Genomic DNA, 23,016 nt, shown 5'->3' with positions numbered 1-23,016 from the left:
TCTGAAGATAGATGGGGGGAAATCAGTTCACATATGGTGTCCAGAGCACAGCTGGGGACAGAGGGTGGTCTATAGCAGGCGGCAACAGTGAGAGACTTGTTTTTAGAGAGGTAGATTTTTTAAAAGTAGAAGTTCAAATTGTTTGGATTCAGACCTGGAAAGTAGGACAGAACTCTGCAGGCTATCTGTTGCAGTAGATTGCAACACCGCCCCCTTCGGTCGTTCTATCTTGTCTGAAAATGTTGTAGTTAGGGATGAAAATTTCAGAATTTTTGGTGGTCTTCCCAAGCCAGGATTCAGACACAGCTAGAACATCCAGGTTGGCAGAGTGTGCTAAAGCAGTGACTTAGGGAGGAGGCTTCTAATGTTAACATGCATGAAACCAATGCTATTACGGTTACAGAAGTCATCAAAAGAGTGTGCCTGGGGAATAGGAGTGTAGCTAGGCACTGCAGGGCCTGGATTCACCTCTACATCACCAGAGGGAAAGAGGAGGAGTAGGATAAGGGTACGGCTAAAAGCTATGAGAATTGGTCGTCTAGAACGTCTGGAACAGAGAGTAAAAGGAGGTTTCTGGGGGCGATAAAATAGCTTCAAGGTATTTTTTTATTTTTACCTTTATTTAACCAGGCAAGTCAGTTAAGAACACATTCTTATTTTCAATGACGGCCTGGGAACAGTGGGTTAACTGCCTGTTCAGGGGCAGAACGACAGACCTTGTCAGCTCGGGGGTTTGAACTCGCAACCTTCCGGTCCAAAACCACACTACAGGCTAATCCAACTTTGATGTAATGTCCTTAAAACGAGTCAAAATAAGGCTCAGTAGTGTGTGTGGCCTCCACATGCCTGTATGACCTCCCTACAATGCCTGGACATGCTCCTGATGAGGTGGCGGATGGTCTCCTGAGGGATCTCCTCCCAGACCTGGACTAAAGCATCCGCCAACTCCTGGACGGTCTGTGGTGCAACGTGGCGTTGGTGGAGGGCTGTGCGGCCCCCAAAAGAAATGTCACCCCACACCATGACTGACCCACCGCCAAACCAGTCATGCTGGGGGATGTTGCAGGCAGCAGAACGTTCTCCACGGCATCTCCAGACTTTTGTCACATTTCATCTGTGAAGAGCACAGGGCGCCAGTGGCCAATCTTGGTGTGTTCTCTGGCAAATGCCAAACGGCCTGCACGGTGTTGGGTTGTAAGCACAACCCCCACCTGTGGACGTCGGGCCCTCATACCACCCTCATGGAGTCTGTTTCTGACCGTTTGAGCAGACACATTCACATTTGTGGCCTGCTGGAGGTAATTTTGCAGGGCTCTGGCAGTGCTCCTCCTGCTCCTGCTTGCACAAAGGTGGAGGTAGCGGTCCTGCTGCTGGGTTGTTGCCCTCCTACGGCCTCCTCCACGTCTCCTGATGTACTGGCCTGTCTCCTGGTAGCGCCTCCATGCTCTGGACACTACGCTGACAGACACAGCAAACCTTGCCACAGCTCGCATTGATGTTCCATCCTGGATGAGCTGCACTACCTGAGCCACTTGTGTGGGTTGTAGACTCCATCTCATGCTACCACTAAAGTGAAAGCACCGCCAGCATTCAAAAGTGACCAAAACATCAGCCAGGAAGCATAGGAACTGAGAAGTGGTCTGTGGTCACCACCTGCAGAACCACTCCTTTATTGGGGGTGTCTTGCTAATTGCCTATAATTTACACCTGTTATCTATTCCATTTGCACAACAGCATGTGAAATGTATTGTCAATCAGTGTTGCTTCCTAAGTGGACAGTTTGATTTCACAGAAGTGTGATAGACTTGGAGTTACATTGTGTTGTTTCAGTGTTCCCTTAATTTTTTTGAGCAGTGTATATATACGGGACACGACAAGACGAGAACAAAGGACGTCTGACTGCTATGCCATCTTGGATGCTGGTCCGTTGAGTGGGACTAGGGGCTCCGCAGTAAAATAAAACAATGATAACTACCCTAAACAACAGTATACAAGGCATATTGACATTAGAGAGATATAAAGCGAGGCATAAAGCAATCACAGGTGATGATTGGGAGAGCTAGCTAAGACAACAACAGGTAAGACAACATGTAAAATGGCAATGAATGAATGAATTAAACTAAACTCTTATTGCTCCCTTCAGGGGATCTGACCTGACCTCAAACCCTCCTTCGCCTAATCCACAGATGCCCATCCGCTTCCCTTATAGCAATCCTGTGATCTCCTCCCGTCCACCCAGTACATTCCACAGTCCCTCTGTCTTTCTAAAGATCTCACTCCTTTATATACTCTGCGTCTGATTTATCATGTATTTAATATCTCAATGTTCAAAGTTTAGCACGAATCCAGTGAAAGTTACACTCCCTTTCAGTCGGTCAACTTCGGTAAAACATACTATGGGAAAATACAATCATTCCCCATGCCGACCTAAACGGATACTAAATTAAACGGCCCCTGGCAGACCACCCAGACCTTACTTTGCAAGATTTGTCAATTTATTAATTGTGTTTTGTTTGAAACACTCCTGTCAATGTTGAGTAAGGACACACACCCAATTACGCATATAGTAGTAGGACTAGTCTACCTGGCTTGAGCGCAAATGTAGGCCTATAAATGTGCCCATTTGGGGATGTCTGATAGTATTTCTGATTGTCTTAACGCACCACCACTAATGAGTTCTGAAGCTTCTCAAAGTAATGCTTTAATCACCTCAAACAGCAAATAAACAAAGTCTAATCCAAATCAATTGCAAATGAGAATAGTTCCTCAAAGTATTTGAAAAATATTTCCAGGTCGCGCCCTTTGATAACCACTCGGCACGAAAGAGAAAAACGTAATGCGCTCATCCAGTGGAAATGAGGGCCCAGAATAGTTTATACAATGTTGCAAGCTTGCCATCTCGAGTTTTGGGCCGACCCGGTTGATGGTTGATCCAATGTTTCCAGTTCGTTGCAGACAGGCCATGTGTAGCCAATGAGATTTATATGATATTTATTTATCAGGATATTTTATACATGCAGGCTGCAATGTTAGCATTGTTTAGCTTAAGGCACACACCTGTCTATATAAGGTCCCAGAGTTGACAGTGCATGTCAGAGCAAAAACCAAGCCATGAGGTCAAAGGAATTGTCCGTAGAGCTCCGAGGCACAGATCTGGGGATGGGTACCAAAAATTATTCTGCAGCATTGAAGGTCCCCAAGAACACAGTGGCCTCCATCATTCATAAATGGAATACTCTTCCTAGAGCTGGTCAACCGGCCAAACTGAGCGATTGGGGGAGAAGGGCCTTGGTCAGGGAGGTGAAAAAAAACCTGATTGGTCACTCTGACAGAGCTCCAGAGTTCCTCTGTGGAGATGGGAGAACCTTCCAGAAGGACAACCATCTCTGCAGCACTCCACCAATCAGACGTTTAAGGTAGAGTCGCCAGAGAGAAGCCACTCCTCAGTATAAAGCATATGACAGCCTGCTTGGAGTTTGATAAAAGGCACCTTAAGACTCTAAGACCATGAGAAACAAGATTCTCTGGCTTGATGAAACCAAGATTGAACTCCTTATCCTGAATGCCAAGAGTCACGTCTGGAGGAAACCTGGCACCATCCCTAAGGTGATGCATGGTGGTGGCAGCATCATGCTGTGGGGATGTTTTTCAGCAGCAGGGACTGGGAGAGTAGTCCGGAAACGATTTTGTGAAATTATTTTGATATAATATTTAAGTATTGAGTGAAATTATTCTGAATTGATATGAAAGTACAGCGATTTATGTTTCTAGAAATGTATCGCAATTGAGAATGGATTCACATTTAGATGGAATATTTGACTATTTTAGCTGCCAGAGCCAGTCTGAAAATAACATACCGTCCTTGGACATTGAGGAGTAACGGGGGCAGCAATCAGCAGTAGAAACAATAACAAAGCATACTCCCTGCCCGTTTCGGTAAAAAGCTGAGGAATGGTGCTGGAGAAATGCAACCATCCATGATATCAACATTATAGTTTTAACCATGTTTTGAGGATATACAATGTTTACATTTACGGGCAAAGATTGGAGTAAAATAAACAGCTCATATTTTGCGTTCTGATGGGGTACAACAGTTGAACTAAGCTCATGAGGCATTTATAAGTGAATTCTTAAAGAAACAATGGGTACATATCATTCATGTACAAGTCCAAAAATGGATGTAACAACTGCTGATTGCACCTTTAAGAGTACATATTGGGCTAAGCTAATAGGAGATATTGAGGACTACAGTATTTCAGGCATTGTCATTGGATGCATTTGATCAATTGTTAACGTTTTGTTGATGGTCCACTCTTGATGTTCTACACGTTACAGTGTAGCTTCAGCCATTCCTACAGAACAACGTTAAAGTGTAGAACCCCTTTACTGCATATTGGTTCAACGACTGCAGAGACGGTACTTACGGGTGTTAACTAGATCTCCAACCTCCTCTCCTTCCTCCAATGTGACAGTCATCTCCTCCTCCTCTGTCACTCCAAAAACCTCCTCTTCTTTTACTGTAACATCCTCCTCTTTCACTCTGAACGCATCTTCCTCTTATTTCACTGAAACGTCTTTCTCTTCTTCTTTCACTGTAACAGCCTCACCCTCTACTTCTATTTTTACTGTGATATCCTCTTCTTCCTCCTCCTCCTCTTTCACGACAATGTTCAGCGCCAGAATCTTCGGCTTTCTCAAGCTGAGGTGGTTTGAGATGTTTATGAAGCAGACCTCCTCTCCTCTTTAACAGGAGGAGAGTAGTTTAGGGAGCTCATGGTACCTGACAGGGGGTGTTAGCTCTCAGCAATCATTAGTGACTAGGCTCTGTCATAACTCACATGGTGCTAATTTAACCAATTAAGCCAGCTCCCCCTCTGAGCTGACTAATACAAAATAACCTCAAGCTGAACATTAAATAGGCTTAACAAGTAGATACGTTGACAACTCCATTGTGTCCTCCTAATATACACCGAAAGCGTATAAATAGCTTGAATCTTTCAGTGCAGGGCTCATGTTACTGCAACTAGCTGTTGGCTGAGGTACAACTTGAACGCAGATGTTTCTGAAGAACCGTCCACTCCAGATTCCGCTACAAGACCGTCACGCTGGCAGCTGTCGCAGGCTCTGATGAAAGACGCACATCACCGTATGCTGACTGGAGAGAAAACGCAGGTGAGGATCATATTTTATTTTGAAAGACGCACATCACCGTATGCTGACTGGAGAGAAAACGCAGGTGAGGATCATATTTTATTTTCAGACAAAGATTATTTAATTTTTAATTAATTAAATAATACTATTATATTGAGACATACAAAGACAGGAAAGTGTTGATTGATTAGTGAGAATAAAAAATGTTTACTACAGCACATTTAAGGCAGTTTTATTAATAACTCATACTAAATCTAAGTAAGTAGCCAGCTACTGTAGGTCTATACTGCTCCTACATGGTCTAACAATACATCATGTAGATGTACATAATGAACAGACTAGATCTATCTACCTCCAGGCTCTGGTCAGGCCCTACACCCAAACAAGGGCACTGCGTTCATCCACCTCTGGCCTGCTCGCCTCCCTACCACTGAGGAAGTACAGTTCCCGCGCAGCCCAGTCAAAACTGTTCGCTGCTCTGGCCCCCCAATGGTGGAACAAACTCCCTCACGACGCCAGGACAGCGGAGTCAATCACCACCTTCCGGAGACACCTGAAACCCCACCTCTTTCAGGAATACCTAGGATAGGATAAAGTAATCCTTCTCACCCCCCTCCCCCCTTAAAAGATTTAGATGCACTATTGTAAAGTGGCTGTTCCACTGGATGTCTTAAGGTGAACGCACCAATTTGTAAGTCGCTCTGGATAAGAGCGTCTGCTAAATGACTTAAATGTGTAAATGTCTACTGTAGGTCCATACTGCTCCTACATGGTGTAACAATACATCATGTAGATGTATATAATGAACAGACTAGGTCTATACTGCTCCTACATGGTGTAACAATACATCATGTAGATGTACATAATGAACAGACTAGATCTATACTGCTCCTACATGGTGTAACAATACATCATGTAGATGTACACTACCATTCAAAAGTTTGGAATCAATTAGAAATGTCCTTGTTTTTGAAAGAAAATCAAATGTTTTCATGTATTTGCCTGTTTTTGCTTTGATGGGGTATTGTGATGTCATTATGGATTATTGTGATGTCATTATGGGGCAATGTGATGTCTTATGGGATATTGTGATATCATTATTGGGTATTGTGTGTAGATTGATGAGGGAAAAAATGATTTAATCCATTTTAGAATAAGGCTGTAATGTAACAAAATGTGGAAATGGTGAAGGGGTCTGATTAATTTCTGAATACATTGTATACATAGGCAGTACTTAGTGACATCACTTCCTGAAACAAGAGGCACAAATATATAACATAGGTTCACAATATAAACATTCAATGTGTCAAAACATATGACCAAGCTGGAAGTGGAAACACCAGCCCAGCCATAATCCTAGAGGTTCACTGATGATCAGCCTCCTCCTTCACATCTGACTCCTGATGATCAACCTCCTCCTTCACATCTGATTCCTGATGATCAACCTCCTCCTTCACATCTGACTCCTGATGATCAACCTCCTCCTTCACATCTGACTCCAGTGATCAATCCAGAGCGTCTTCTTTTTTGGGGAATCCCGATGGACGACGTCATCGAATAGGACGTCATCACCACCACTGCCCACAAGTTAATTGTCATTCAGATTATTGTTGGGAAGAGCATTAGCAATATGTCCTGTCTGGTAACTTGTCTCGTTGAAAGGATTTACATTGGCAGGTGTAAAAAAACAAAACTCAGTCGATCTCAAACTGCAGAAAACCTTTTTGTAAGTCTTTAACTGTATCAAAGTAGTGTGATGTAGTTAATGGAGATGGAGGTGAGTTCTAGTGGGTTTGGGCAGGTGTGATGTAGTTAATGGAGATTGAGGTGTGTTCTAGTGGGTCTGGGCAGGTGTGATGTGGTTAATGAAGATGAAGGTGTGTTCTAGTGGGTCTGGGCAGGTGTGATGTAGTTAATGGAGATGGAGGTGGGTTCTAGTGGGTCTGGACAGGTGTGATGTAGTTAATGGAGATGGAGGTGTGTTCTAGTGGGTCTGGACAGGTGTGATGTAGGTAATGGAGATGGAGGTGGGTTCTAGTGGGTCTGGACAGGTGTGATGTAGTTAATGGAGATGGAGGTGTGTTCTAGTGGGTCTGGGCTGGTGTGATGTAGTTAATGGAGATGAAGGTGTGTTCTATTGTGTGTTGATTTTCTCTTTTGATTTGAACCCATGGCAAGAAGGCACCAGAGCCTACCGTGCTAATGGGTTCCCACTAGATAACACAACCACACAGTTCATGAAAAGCATGAGGTGAAGCTTGAGCTAGATATCAACCTAGCATGACCTTCCTAGATATCGAGCTAGTTCCTAGTCCGTTCCCTCAAGTCAGTGAGTCAACACAGGAAGGAGCAATGGATGGATAGTTCATTTATTTCCAAAGCTGCAATGATGGGACACACACAGTATGGATGAATGATCAGTAGTGACGGGATATAAATAGCCCTCCCACAGCAATTCTCCATTAATCTGCCCTATAATATACTAACAAAAAAACAATTGAAATGTCTATCAAAGTCATTGTGATCGTATAGTGGATTTAACTATTCATACTAATTTCTACTTTACTATAATAAATTCATCAATTGTTTCCATGTGTCTCATATTCACTACATCAGAATAAACTGTCATCCATTTTAGTATCAAAATATATCAAATAAACCTGAAAATTACTTAATGTCCCCCCTGGTGGCGAAGAAGTATAATACACCTAAACTAACAATACCGGGCTAATAAACTGGCTTGTGTTCACGAGTTTATAAAACATATACATGATACATTTGTCATAAATTGCCTACAGTGATAACATATAAAGAGGCTTATTTGACGACAAACCAACAACAGTAGTTACTGAAACATAAATTGCTAATGTATGATGTAATGTCAACTTTATACATTTCCATCCCAGAACCACTCAATTGTCTGTAGTGGTGCCTCAAGCACTGAGATGCAGTGTCCTCTGCGCCACCTGGGAGCCCCAAAATCATGTTCTAGTGCTGTCCCCAACTAAAATACATCTTGGTCAACCAAGAGTAGTCATCTGTTCTTTCTACCAATCGCCCCATGTGTTTTTATAAAATCAAATATACGTACTGAACTTGTCTGATGCTTTAACCTGTCTGGCAACAGCAAGTGAAAGTGCAGGGCGCCAAATTCAAAACAACAGAAATCCCAAAATTAAAATTCCCCAAACATACAAGTATTATACACCATTTTAAAGATAAAATTATCTTTAATCCACAGTGTCTGATTTCAAAAAGGCTTTACAGCGAAAGCACCACAAATTATTGTTAGGTCACCACCAAGTCACAGAAAAACACAGCCATTTTTCCAGCCAAAGAGAGGAGTCACAAAAAGCACAAATAGAGATGAAAATGAATCACTAACCTTTGATGATTTTCATCAGATGACACTCATAGGACTTCATGTTACACAATACATGTATGTTTTGTTCGCTAAAGTGCATATATCAAAACATCTCATTTTACATATGTTCTGTAGTTCTAAAACATGCAGTGATTTTGCAGAGCGCCACATCAAGTTACAGAAATACTCATCATAAATGTTGATGAAAATACAAGTGTTACAAATGGAATTATAGATATACTTCTCTTTAATGCAACCACGGTGTCAAATAAAAAATAAAAATAAAATTTATGGAAAAAGCAAACCATGCAATAATCTGAGTACAGCATTCAGACACCAAAGCAGCCAAAAAGATATCCGCCATATTGGGTAGTCAACATTAGTCAGAAATAGCGTTATAAATATTCACTTACCTTTGATCTTCATCAGAATGCCCTCCCAGGAATCCCAATTCCACCATAAATGTTTGATTTGTTTGATAATGTCCATCAGTTATGTCCAAATATCTTCTTTTGTTAGGGAGTTTGGTAAACAAATCCAAATTCAGGTCGCGCCGAATGTCGGACGGCTGCCTGCACCCGCCAGCCCGACTAGCATCACTACTCTGGACGGTTCTGACTTAGAATATGTGGACAACTACAAATACCTAGGTGTCTGGTTAGACTGTAAACTCTCCTTCCAGACTCATTTTAAGCATATTCAATCCAACATTAAATCTAGAATCGGCTTCCTATCTAGGAACAAAGCCTCCTTCACTCACGCTGCCAAACATACCCTCGTAAAACTGAATATCCTACCGATCCTTGACTTTGGCGGTGTCATTTACAAAATAGCCTCCAACACTACTCAGCAAACTGGATGCAGTCTATCACAGTGCCATCCGTTTTGTCACCAATGCCCCATATCCTACACACCACTGCGACCAGTATGCTCTCGTCGGCTGGCTCTCGCTACATATTCGTTGCCAAACCCACTGGCTCCAGGTAATCTATAAGTCTTTGCTAGGCCACCTTAACTCAGCGCACTGGTCACCATAGCAACACCCACCCATAGCACACGCTCTAGGAGGTATATCTCACTGGTCATCCCCAAAGCCAACACCTCTTTGGCCGTCTTTCCTTCCAGTTCTCTGCTGCCAATGACTGTAAGGAATTGCAAAAATCACTGAAGTTGGAGACTTATCTCCCTCACTAACTTTAAGCATCAGCTATCTGAGCAGCTTACCGATCGCTGCAGCTGTACACAGCCCATCTGTAAATAGCCCATCCAACTGCCTACCTCATCCCCATGTTTTTGACTTTTTTTGCTCTTTTGCACACCAGTATTTCTACTTGCACATCATCATCTGCACATCTACCACTCCAGTGTTAATTTGTTAAATTGTAATTACTTCACTTTTCCTTCCAGTTCTCTGCTGCTAATGGTTAAATAAATAAAGGTGAAATAAAAAATTAAAACAACTAAACAGATGTTTTTTTAGGAGGAGCTCTGAAAGACACTATGGGGGTGTCCACGGAAGGTTGACTAGTAACAACAACTGGGACATAAAAGACACCCACCATGAGACCCACTAAATCTGCCCAAGAAGAGGCAAACAAAAGAAAAACCCACACCAAACTTAAAGAAAGGAAGCAAACCAAAAAGGTGGAGCAACTAAAGGTGTTGACTCTCCACATCTATTAAGACAACTGGAGCACTGGGCCAGACACTCTTAAATAGAACCTGGACCTGCTCACCACCAATTAACTGAATGGTGAGGCATGGAATAATAAAACATGTATCTTTTGTCAGGCTGATTGTTTGAAATATGAGGTGATTTGAAACGTGCTTCTTCGGTTGTGGAATAAAGACAATTAGCACTTGAATGTTGTCAAGAAATGCTGGAGTGATGTAGGATTGTCAATGTCAAAACAAAACACATGTTTAACGTTTCCAAATCAATAACCAATATGTAGAAACAGTTTGGGATATATTGAAAACCTAAACATTTTGAAGTGTTGCATTTTGATTCAAGTGGCTCACCAACATGTTAAATGTAACAGAACTCTTTTTGTTAGTCACTTTTTGATAAATCTCATAAATAGTACTCTTTAAATTCAGCGCCTGGATTTTTTTCCCCAGAGGCTAATATCCATATCAAGCTGAAATCAATAGAACAGGGGACAAACGTTTAGGGTTCTACATTGTGACATCATTAAATTACTCCTACTACATTGTTAAAACATTCTACATTGTGACATCATTAAAATACTCCAACTACAATGTTAAAACATTCTACATTGTGACATTAATTCATTGATATTTCATTGATATCATGAAACAACTCCTTCATGTATTTTATGTTTAATCAGAGTATCTCTTCCCCTGTGTGTGTCCGCTTGTGTATATTCAGGCTGTTTGGCCAAGTAAAACTCTTCCCACATTGATCACAGCTATAAGGTTTCTCTCCTGTGTGTGTTCTCCGGTGTATAGTTAGATAGCTTGAAGTAGAGAAACTCTTCCCACATTGATCACAGCGCAGATTATCTCCTGTGTGTGTTCTCTGGTTTAAAGTTAGAGAGCTAGAGATATATATATATTAAGACCCACTAGAACACACCTCCATTTCCATTAACTACATCACACCTGCCCAGACCCACTAGAACACACACCCGTCTCCATTAACTACATCACACCTGCCCAGACCCACTAGAACACACACCCATCGCCAGTGCCCGCATCAGCACCATTTTATTTCTCTCCGTTGCACACTAATTTTCAACTTTTAGATAATAAAGCATTTTACCTTTCTAATGAATTAACAACAGAGGATTGGTTGATTTCCAGGTTTTAATTAAGTATAATATTTAAGATGACTGATTAGAAAAGTATCATCCAACCATCGGGTATCTCACTGCATCCTCATATGCCATGTTTTGAAATATACAGACAGACGGATTAAAAGTCATTTTACATTGTATAACTGTACTTCTGACAGCCAACATTCTAACTCCTCCCATAACTTTATGATGTCATAACATTCCCAGAAGGATTATTGAGTCATTGCTAGTTTTACACTTAAGACATGATTCTGCCGTTGTGCTGTAGAATTTGTGAATTATGTCCCTTGTATAATAAGGGACTATTATTTGTCCCAACATCACAGGCCACAGACTTTGATGCAGTTAAAGACTTCCAAAAGTTTTTTATACACCTGCCAATGTAAATCCATTGAACGAGACAAGTTACCAGACAGGACATATTGATAATGTTCTTCCTATTGATAACCTGAATGACTATTAACTTGTGGGCGGTGGTGGTGATGACGGCCTATTGGATGACGTCGTCCATCGGGATTCCCCCAAGAAAGAAGACGCTCTGGATTGATGACTGGAGTCATTTACATTTACATTTAAGTCATTTAGCAGACGCTCTTATCCAGAGCGACTTACAAATTGGTGCGTTCACCTTAAGACATCCAGTGGAACAGCCACTTTACAATAGTGCATCTAAATCTTTTAAGGGGGGGTGAGAAGGATTACTTTATCCTATCCTAGGTATTCCTGAAAGAGGTGGGGTTTCAGGTGTCTCCGGAAGGTGGTGATTGACTCCGCTGTCCTGGCGTCGTGAGGGAGTTTGTTCCACCATTGGGGGGCCAGAGCAGCGAACAGTTTTGACTGGGCTGCGCGGGAACTGTACTTCCTCAGTGGTAGGGAGGCGAGCAGGCCAGAGGTGGATGAACGCAGTGCCCTTGTTTGGGTGTAGAGCCTGATCAGAGCCTGGAGGTACTGAGGTGCCGTTCCCCTCACAGCTCCGTAGGCAAGCACCATGGTCTTGTAGCGGATGCGAGCTTCAACTGGAAGCCAGTGGAGAGAGCGGAGGAGCGGGGTGACGTGAGAGAACTTGGGAAGGTTGAACACCAGACGGGCTGCGGCATTCTGGATGAGTTGTAGGGGTTTAATGGCACAGGCAGGGAGCCCAGCCAACAGCGAGTTGCAGTAATCCAGACGGGAGATGACAAGTGCCTGGATTAGGACCTGCGCTGCTTCCTGTGTGAGGCAGGGTCGTACTCTGCGGATGTTGTAGAGCATGAACCTACAAGAACGGGCCACCGCCTTGATGTTAGTTGAGAACGACAGGGTGTTGTCCAGGATCACGCCAAGGTTCTTAGCGCTCTGGGAGGAGGACACAATGGAGTTGTCAACCGTGATGACGAGATCATGGAATGGGCAGTCCTTCCCCGGGAGGAAGAGCAGCTCCGTCTTGCCGAGGTTCAGCTTGAGGTGGTGATCCGTCATCCACACTGATATGTCTGCCAGACATGCAGAGATGCGATTCGCCACCTGGTCATCAGAAGGGGGAAAGGAGAAGATTAATTGTGTGTCGTCTGCATAGCAATGATAGGAGAGACCATGTGAGGTTATGACAGAGCCAAGTGACTTGGTGTATAGCGAGAATAGGAGAGGGCCTAGAACAGAGCCCTAGGGGACGCCAGTGGTGAGAGCGCGTGGTGAGGAGACAGATTCTCGCCACGCCACCTGGTAGGAGCGACCTGTCAGGTAGGACGCAATCCAAGCGTGGGCCGCGCCGGAGATTCCCAACTCGGAGAGGGTGGAGAGGAGGATCTGATGGTTCACAGTATCGAAGGCAGCCGATAGATCTAGAAGGATGAGAGCAGAGGAGAGAGAGTTAGCTTTAGCAGTGCGGAGGGCCTCCGTGATACAGAGAAGAGCAGTCTCAGTTGAATGACTAGTCTTGAAACCTGACTGATTTGGATCAAGAAGGTCATTCTGAGAGAGATAGCGGGAGAGCTGGCCAAGGACGGCACGTTCAAGAGTTTTGGAGAGAAAAGAAAGAAGGGATACTGGTCTGTAGTTGTTGACATCGGAGGGATCGAGTGTAGGTTTTTTCAGAAGGGGTGCAACTCTCGCTCTCTTGAAGACAGAAGGGACGTAGCCAGCGGTCAGGGATGAGTTGATGAGCGAGGTGAGGTAAGGGATAAGGTCTCCGGAAATGGTCTGGAGAAGAGAGGAGGGAATAGGGTCAAGCGGGCAGGTTGTTGGGCGGCCGGCCGTCACAAGACGCGAGATTTCATCTGGAGAGAGAGGGGAGAAAGAGGTCAGAGCACAGGGTAGGGCAGTGTGAGCAGAACCAGCGGTGTCGTTTGACTTAGCAAACGAGGATCGGATGTCGTCGACCTTCTTTTCAAAATGGTTGACGAAGTCATCTGCAGAGAGGGAGGAGTGGGGGGGAGGGGGAGGAGGATTCAGGAGGGAGGAGAAGGTGGCAAAGAGCTTCCTAGGGTTAGAGGCAGATGTTTGGAATTTAGAGTGGTAGAAAGTGGCTTTAGCAGCAGAGACAGAAGAGGAAAATGTAGAGAGGAAGGGAGTGAAAGGATGCCAGGTCCGCAGGGAGGCGAGTTTTCCTCCATTTCCGCTCGGCTGCCCGGAGCCCTGTTCTGTGAGCTCGCAATGAGTCGTCGAGCCACGGAGCAGGAGGGGAGGACCGAGCCGGCCTGGAGGATAGGGGACATAGAGAATCAAGGGATGCAGAAAGGGAGGAGAGGAGGGTTGAGGAGGCAGAATCAGGAGATAGGTTGGAGAAGGTTTGAGCAGAGGGAAGAGATGATAGGATGGAAGAGGAGAGAGTAGCGGGGGAGAGAGAGCGAAGATTGGGACGGCGCGATACCATCCGAGTAGGGGCAGTGAGTGAGAGTCAGATGTGAAGGAGGAGATTGATTATCAGGAGTCAGATGTGAAGGAGGAGGTTGCTCATCAGGTGTCAGATGTGAAGGAGGTTGATCATCAGTGAACCTCTAGGATTGTGGCTGGGCTGGCGTTTCCACTTCCAGCTTGGTCATATATTTTGATACATTGAATGTTAATATTGTGAACCTATTTATATATTTGTACCTCCTGTTTCATGAAGTGATGTCACTGAGTACTGCCCCTACACATACAGTGCATTCGGAAAGTATTCAGACCCCTTCACTTTTTACACATTTTGTTACGTTACAGCCTTATTCTAAAATGTATGAAATTGTTTTTTCCCCTCACCATCTACACACAATAACCCATAATGACATCACAATACCCCATGATGTATTGTTACTCCATGTAGGAGCAGTATAGACCTAGTCTGTTCATTATATACATCTACATGATCTATTGTTACACCATGTAGGAGCAGTATAGACCGACAGTAGCTAGCTGCTAATTTAGATTTAGTATGACTTAATGAAACTGCCTTAAATGTTCTGTAGTAAAAAAAAAATTATTCGCACTAATCAATCAACACATTCAGGTCTTTGTATGTCTCAATATAATAGTATTATTTAATTAAATCCATTTAAAATAATCTTTGTCTGAAAATAAAATATGATCCTCAACTGCGTTTCCCCTCCAATCAACAGACGGCGATGTGCGTCTTTCAGGCGACGCTGCCAGCGTGACGTATAATCTAGTGGACGGTTCTTCAGAAACAGCTCGTCAACCACCTTTGTAGCTTGCTAGCCAATACAGCCGAAAGATTTAAGCTATTTAGATGCTTTCGATGTATATTAGCTACTGTCTTTTAGACATACTTTTGTCGTATCTACTTGTTAACCTATTTAATATTACGTTATTTTGTATTAGTCAGCTATAGTAGCTGGCTGGTTAAGTTAGCACTAGTCGCTAATGATAGCTAGCTAACACCCCCGACCATGAGCTCTAAACTACTCCCCTCCTGCTAAAGAAGAGGTGGTCTGCTGGACGGAGAAAGAAGCTCTGAGGCTGAACATTGTTGTGAAAGAGGAGAAGGAAGAGGAGTTGTTACAGTAAAACAAGAAGTAGAGGGTGAGGCTGTTACTGTCAAAGAAGAAGATAAAAACGTTTCAGTGAAAGAGGAGGAAGACGCGTTCAGAGTGAAAGAGGAGGAGGATGCAGTTTTTGGAGTGAAGAAGGAAGGGGAGATTACTGTCACATTGAAAGATGAAGAGGTGAGATAGGAGATCTGATTAACACCCGTATGTACCGCCTTAAATTCGTTTTTTTACTTTCGATATTCGGAGTTGGCTCGTCAATACCTCTTCCAACGGAGGACCCTAGGATGATGACTGATATGGCTAGAATCAGACGACGTAGAGAGCAAGCTACCCCTTGTTTTCTCCGTTCCGTTTCCAAAAAGTGACTTAACATATATATTTGAGAAGCGTCTATCTGCTGACCGCAGACTGGGGGGCACGGCATGTTGTGATTTTCGTGTAGTGATGTTTTACTACACACCGTGCCCCCCAATAGTGCCATGTGAGAGTTTGGTTGACCACACCAAAGATTATGGATATACTGACAAGATGTCTCTCCTCCCTAACAATGGGAGTCATTGTCCACAAAGCGGCACTGTGGGTTGTCTAGCTCCCGCCTATCCTTTCTTTGGATTGGTGGATTCATCTTATTGTTGTAATCTATTGTTTATATTCTATGAGGGTTGTTGATGTCCACCGCTTGTATTCAATGGAGAGAGATACTAAGCTACTAGCATGAATATGCATAGCGATCTGGAGACAACTCCTATAGTGTTTTTATCAAAGTTGTCGGTATGTCACATAACAACTTAAGCATAAACTTCTGTTGGGTCAAGTAATCCTCACCAGCAAATAAGCCATTCATTTTGTTGTTGACCAAATTCGACACTTTCCACACTGGGTTGATAATTGTTTCCACTTGGATTCAACCTACTGTATCCTACTGGCATGACCTAGAGAGATACAACCTACTGTAACCTACTGGCATGACCTAGAGAGATACAACCTACTGTACCCTACTGGCATGACCTAGAGAGATACAACCTACTGTAACCTACTGGCATGACCTAGAGAGATACAACCTACTGTACCCTACTGGCTTGACCTAGAGCAGGGGTGTCAAAGTCAAATGGACGGAGGGCCAAATAAAAAAATCAGCTACAAGACGAGGGCCGGACTGTTCGAATGTTCATTGAAAAATTTTTAAATGACGCATATAGTCTAGTGAACCTAATTGAACCTACTGAAAACCTAACAAATATATTACAATATGATCAGATAAATAAAGCAATATTTTCTTATGGCTCTGTCAGTAATCTTTAATTTTCAACAGACACAAAAGACAAATTTCCTTTATATAAATATCCCCATAACATGAACATTAAATGAAAGAAACCGGTATTCAAGGCACCATCAGTAGACTATATTTTCTATTTTAGCAAAAGTGGGCTAAATTTACTTCAAAGAAAAAACAATAATAGCAATTTTCTATCATCCACTCAACTGAAATATTTTTAAAATATAATTGGATTGAAATACAAAAAAATAAAGTGCAAAAATCTATTAATCAAAAACAACACTTTGTTTAAGGAGAAGTAACATGCAGTGAAAACAAATATTAAATTTTAACTTTTAAACTTGAACTGAGTAAAAACTCTAAATATGTGATTGCACAGTAATGTTCACTTGTTTGAGGTTGAGGGTGATACTTGGTGGTGTCCCATCTTTTCCACAAGTTCATCAATGTTCGGGGTAAGGCTCTGAGCTGAAGAAATCCTCAGAATTGAGTGGAGGTGTTCAGCAGTAAGTCGACTTCTGTGTGATGTTTTGTTCAGGTTCATCAAAGAAAACAGTTGTTCACACAGGTATGTGCTGCCAAACATAGACAACGTTTGAGCAGCCTGGATGCGCAGCTGGGGCATTGTGCCGGGAGGAAACGGGCGAACTCCGCAGCACCCACTGCCGCATATTTTGCCCTCAGTGCATCATTGCATTGGAGGTCAATCAACTCCATTTGGAGGTTTGGTGGTGAGCTTTCCACGTCAACAGCAAATGGGTTACCGAGCAGTTCCAACCTGCTTTTTTGTGCTTCAAAGTCAGCAAATCGGCGTCGAAAGTCAGCGGCAAGCATACCTATTTTATCAGCCAACTGTGTGCTCGGGAACGCACTGGTAGAGAGCTTCTCTTTCATGGTCTGGCAGCTGGGAAAGTGGCTCAAATTTTCTTTCCGCATCTGCGTCTCCCACAGAGTCAGTTTGGTTTTAAATGCCTTCACTGTACTGTACATATCAGAGATGACACGATCCCGACCCTGCAGCTGCAAGTTTATTGCATTCAGATGACTCGTAATGTCACACAGAAAAGCCATTTCACACAGAAACATTTCGTCTCGGAGTTGTGTTGTGTCTTTCCCTTTGCTGTCCAAGAACAGACAAATCTCCTCACGAAGCTCGAAACATCTTTGAAGCACCTTTCCCTGGCTTAGCCATCGCACCTCTGTGTGATAAGGCAAATCACCATGCTCCGTTTCTAACTCCGTCAGAAATGCCTTGAACTGGCGGTGATTCAAACCTTTGGCTCTGATAAAGTTAACTGTGCGCGTGATGATGCTCATTACATGCTCCATTTTCAAGGCTTTACCGCACAACGCTTCCTGGTGTATGATACAATGATAAGCTGTCAGCTCACCTGTCGCGTTTTCCTCTTGCATCTTTTCCCGTATCTTCGCCACCAGTCCGCTCCTGTGTCCACACATCGCAGGTGCTCCGTCGGTTGTCAAACCCACGAGTTTTTCCCAAGGCAGCTCCATCTCATTTACACATCTTGACACCTCTTCATACAAATCATGCCCCGTAGTTGTGCCATGCATAGGACGTAAAGCCAAAAACTCCTCTGTCACGCTTAGGTTGGAGTCCACTCCGCGGATGAAAATTGACAACTGGGCAATGTCAGAAATGTCGGTGCTCTCATCCACAGCCAAGGAATATGCAATAAAATCTTTTCCCTTTTTCACAAGCTGCTCTTTTAGATTGATGGACAACTGGTCTACTCTCTCGGCAATGGTGTTTCTGCTCAGACTCACATTTAAAAAGAGTTGCCTTTTTTCTGGGCAAACTTCGTCACAAACTTTAATCATGCAGTTTTTGATGAAATCCCCCTCCGTAAATGGCCGGGCTGATTTAGCGATCTCTTCTGCCAAAATAAAACTGGCCTTGACAGCAGCCTGGCCTTGTGATTTGGCTTTTTTGAACAGAGCCTGTCGAGATTTGAGGCCTCGTTTTAATTCCTCTGCCTTTTGTAGCCTTTGTTCCATGTCCATATTCTTGTTTTTGTCCGCGTGTTTCGTTTCATAATGTCGTCTCAGATTATACTCTTTCAGTACCGCCACACTTTCTCCACACAGAAGACACACAGGTTTTCCAGCTACCTTCGTGAACATATACTCCGACTCCCACCTTGTTTGAAACCCCCGGTTCTCAGTATCCACCTTCCGTTTTGCCATTTTTGATGGGTATCTGAAAGTTAATTTTACTGTGATGCTGACGACTGCTGTGCCAATAAATATTGAAATGAAGCAGCCTACTGCTCGGTGCGTCACCTTTGCATTGTGGGAAATGTAGTATTGGTGCGTGTAAAAGATCTGCGGGCTGCCGGCTTGCTGCGGGCCGGTTCTAATAATAAATCAAGATCATCCCAGGGGCCGTAAAAAACCTTCTTGCGGGCCGGATGTGGCCCGCGGGCCTTGACTCTGACATATGTGACCTAGAGAGATAATTTAAAATCCAGGAATTTTAAAACGTTAATATTTCCCAGTAATAATGATTTTTTTTGTATCTTCCTATCCACATGTGGGATCTCTCTCCTTTGTTGTCCACTCTACACCAATAACAGACAACTACTGTGGGACTCATACCAATCATACAGCCTGGATTCGAACCAGGGACTGTAGTGACGCCTCTTGCACTGAGATGCAGTGGCTTAGACCGCTGCATCCGGGTGTGTGTTAACTATTTAACTGTACTAGAATGCTTTAAAGGCCGCTAAAATTGTAAATATCGGTATCGTTTTTTGGAGCAAGGAAAATATTGGATATCAGTATCGGCCAAAAATGTAATATCAGTCTCAGGATAGTAGCTTGATGGCCTCATGTTAATTTTAGCGACCCCCAGACAAAACCGCACACCCAGGCAAAGTGGAATTCTCTGGGCTTTCAGTCTCAGGAGAGGGCGGTGATGAAACTGGGTCTTGTAGGCCGGGCTCATCAAACTAATATTTAAAAATATATATATTTTTACTGCTAAATTCACATACACTTTAAGAATACTGCTGGAGCAGATAGAAAACACATTGGGTTTTTACAGAAATGTTTGATGATTGACTAGGAATATCTTGGTGTCCACTGTTTTTTACACTGGCTATTATTTTAATGAACTCCCCCAAACAAGACCAAATCTGAACCAATCATAGACTTATATGTTTCACAAGTTTGGCCACACAGTACAGCACAGTAGACAACTAAGTAACTAGATCATCTGTTTGTCTTTGACAGGAGAGAAACCAGACTCTCCCTCTGACAACGGAAAGAGTCCTTCAGGGGAATCAGACCCAGAGACGCCCAAAGCAAAAGGAGGACATCACTGCTCCCACTGTGGAAAGAGTTTTACCCAGTTAGGGAACCTGAATAGGCATGAGAGGACACACACAAGAGAAAAACCTTTCCAATGCTCCTAGTGTGGAAAGAGTTTTAACAAATTAGGGTACCTATTAATACATAAGAGAATACACTCTGGAGAGAGGCCTTACCACTGCTCCAAATGTGTAATGACTTTTGCCTGGTTAGGGAGCCTGAAAACACACGGGAGAAAATCCTTTATGTTCCCACTGTGGAAAGAATTTTACCCAGTTAGGGAACCTAAATCGTCACAAGAGGACACACACAGGAGAGAAGCCTTATCACTGTTCCCAGTGTGGAAAGAGTTTTAGGGGTTTAGTGAGCCTGAAACAGCATGAGAGGACACGCACAGGAAATAAGCCTTACCAATGCACCATACTTGGAAAGAAATTTACCCAGTTAAATTTAACAGGTTAAGGCATCTGAATAAGCATGAAATAATATACACACAGGAGAAGACATACCACTGCTCTCAATGTGGAAAGATATTTTCCCAGTCAGAGGACCTGAAATCACATGAGAGAAAAGAGAGACTGTGTTCTGAGTTGTGTTTTTGACTGAGAATTTGTGTTTTTGTTTGTCACACTAAATCATATTGTTTAAATGAAAATCTGACCCAAAAAAAATAGGCCTGTTTTTTTTATTTATCTGGATCATGTCTATAATCAAATTAAATATTTAAAAATGTGTATTTCGTTTTCATTATGAACTTTGATTGATTGTATACAAGTATAAACCCTCTGATGTTGTTCATGATATGATTTGGATATTGCTAAATGTAAATTATTATATAAGGAAGTAAGTAGCCTTGGCTTGTAGCTGTTTCTGTAATGTGAGGCAGCTTGATGTACAAGTACTTCCCCTGGACAGGACTCTAGTCTATTATTATATATATTAATTGAATTTTGCTATTCTTCACTCCAACCTTGAATTTGATTTGATATATGATTTGGATATTGCTAAATTACTTTGATTGGATACAGCTGCAGCCAAATATATTGGCACCCTTACACTCTTCTCAAATCAGTTGAAATTGATGGTGGTCTAGTAACACTACTATACTATGATGGTCTCCACCTTGTTATTGTACTAGCTCCACTACTAGTACCACTACTATACTATGATGGTCTCCACACCTTGTTATTGTACTTGCTCCACTTGTAGTACCACTACTATACTATGATGGTCTCCACACCTTGTTATTGTACTAGTACCACTACTATACTATGATGGTCTCCACCTTGTTATTGTACTAGCTCCACTACTATACTATGATGGCCTCCACCTTGTTATTATACTAGCTCCACTACTATACTATGATGGTCTCCACACCTTGTTATTGTACTAGTACCATAGAACTTTAAACAGTGTATCAACTATAACCTAGCTCTGTCCAAAACGTGAGAGCAACATTGTATAAAATATTCTGGGCTCTCAGTTTCCTGCACCAGTGAGTTTGGGACAGACACAGCTGTCGGCTATTTGTGTAAGGGATAAGAAGTAATCAGGTATTTTATGACATTTCCACTGGATCAGAGCTTTACATTTTTCCCTTTCATGTCGAGTGGTTATAAAGAGTGAGAGCTGGAAATATTTTACAAATACCTTGAGGAACTATTGTCATTCGCCAATTAATTTTAGTAAGACTTTGGTTACGTGTTTCATGTGAAGAAAAAATGACTTTGAGAAGCTCCACAACTCATTAGTGGTGGTGCGTTAAGACAATCAGAAATACGATCAGTCATCCCCAAATGGGCACATTTTATAGACCTACAGGTCTAGACCCGCAGGCCTTAACATTAATAGGAGTTTTTCAAACCAAAGACAATGAATAAATTGACAAAACTGACGCATCCTACGGGGTAAGGTCTGAGTGGTCTGCCATGGGCCGTTTCAGTTAGTATCCGTTTGGGTCGGCATGGGGAATGATTGTATTCCCCAATAGTATGTTGTACCGAAGTTGACCGACTGAAAGGGAGTGTAACTTTGATTATAATTACTCTTCCCTGAAGGAGGGAAACGAGTTACAACGCCTGTTTGGCCCCACCCCTTCCTGGGTCCTCACGCTCATCACCTGTGGATGGCGGGGCTTCCAGCGAGGCACGGATTTAATAGTAGGTTGTACCTAGTTTACCTCCTTCGGGGAACATTAGTTATAGTCATAATGTTAAGCTTGTCATATGATGAACTTCAACTTAAATACTGGATCTTGCTGTCGGACAGTCTTTTGTATTCAGATATCTGAAATGCACTCTAAGTACGTAACATTTAGTGTCTTCTTATGTTACGCTGGGAAAACAGTTTTCCAGAAATCCTAAATAATTTCAGTTAATTTCAGTTTGCTAAATCCAATGGTTCTAATCGAGAGTCACCTTACATTTCTTGACAACACCCAAATGGATACTGTCATTAACGCAGTTCTTCAATAATTACACATCATTCTTAATACTGTAGCTATTTAGTTATAGTCACATAATCAACTATCATCAGCTGATCCAGGAAATCATTTTCTGAATTCCAGTCACATGATGTTGACTCACTGGCGAGTACAGTCCACACATTTCCTCAACACGCTTGATATCCTCCTCCAAAAAGTTTACAGTTGTTACAGTTGCTCTCTTTTATTTCTTCTTGCTTCTTTGCGGAATACCAAGCCATGGCTCACTTGCCAAGCTTGCTTTTTTTGTGTGGGATTTGCCCTAAACAAATCCCACACAAAAAAAGCAAGCTTGGCAAGTTCCATTGGAATTCAAGTGGATTTCATTATTTCTCTTTCACCCTTAGATCAACATATACTTCTATGATGGAGTTCTTTTAAAAAAATGTATTTGTATTTTTTGCCTTTTAATGGAATGGAGATTGTCGTATTTACAGCATGAGTTCTTTGTTCACAGTAATAGTGAACACCATTGTCGGATTTTCTGTATATTGCAACAACAACCAAAGTGCTTCTTCATTCATTGGTCTGGTAAAGACAGTTATGCCGTGCTCCATGTTGGATCCAACATCCCTAACAAATTTGTGTTTATAATGTTATTGTCTGCTTGCCAAAAGAAAAGGTGTGTG

At 42.6% G+C, this 23,016-nt stretch overlaps 1 long non-coding RNA gene across 1 annotated transcript; it reads left to right on the top strand.

Moving 5' to 3' along the window:
* The first annotated feature begins 14,932 nt into the window (after nucleotides 1-14,932).
* Nucleotides 14,933-20,639, top strand: LOC115103954 (uncharacterized). Its single transcript, XR_003859675.2, has 2 exons — nucleotides 14,933-15,473; nucleotides 19,828-20,639. It is a non-coding gene; the product is annotated as an uncharacterized LOC115103954 (long non-coding RNA).
* Nucleotides 20,640-23,016: the final 2,377 nt, after the last annotated feature.

This window comes from Oncorhynchus nerka, linkage group LG21 (genome assembly GCF_034236695.1).
Source record: "Oncorhynchus nerka isolate Pitt River linkage group LG21, Oner_Uvic_2.0, whole genome shotgun sequence".
Classification (NCBI taxonomy): domain Eukaryota; kingdom Metazoa; phylum Chordata; class Actinopteri; order Salmoniformes; family Salmonidae; genus Oncorhynchus; species Oncorhynchus nerka.
This window is presented reverse-complemented; position numbering and strand designations above follow the sequence as displayed.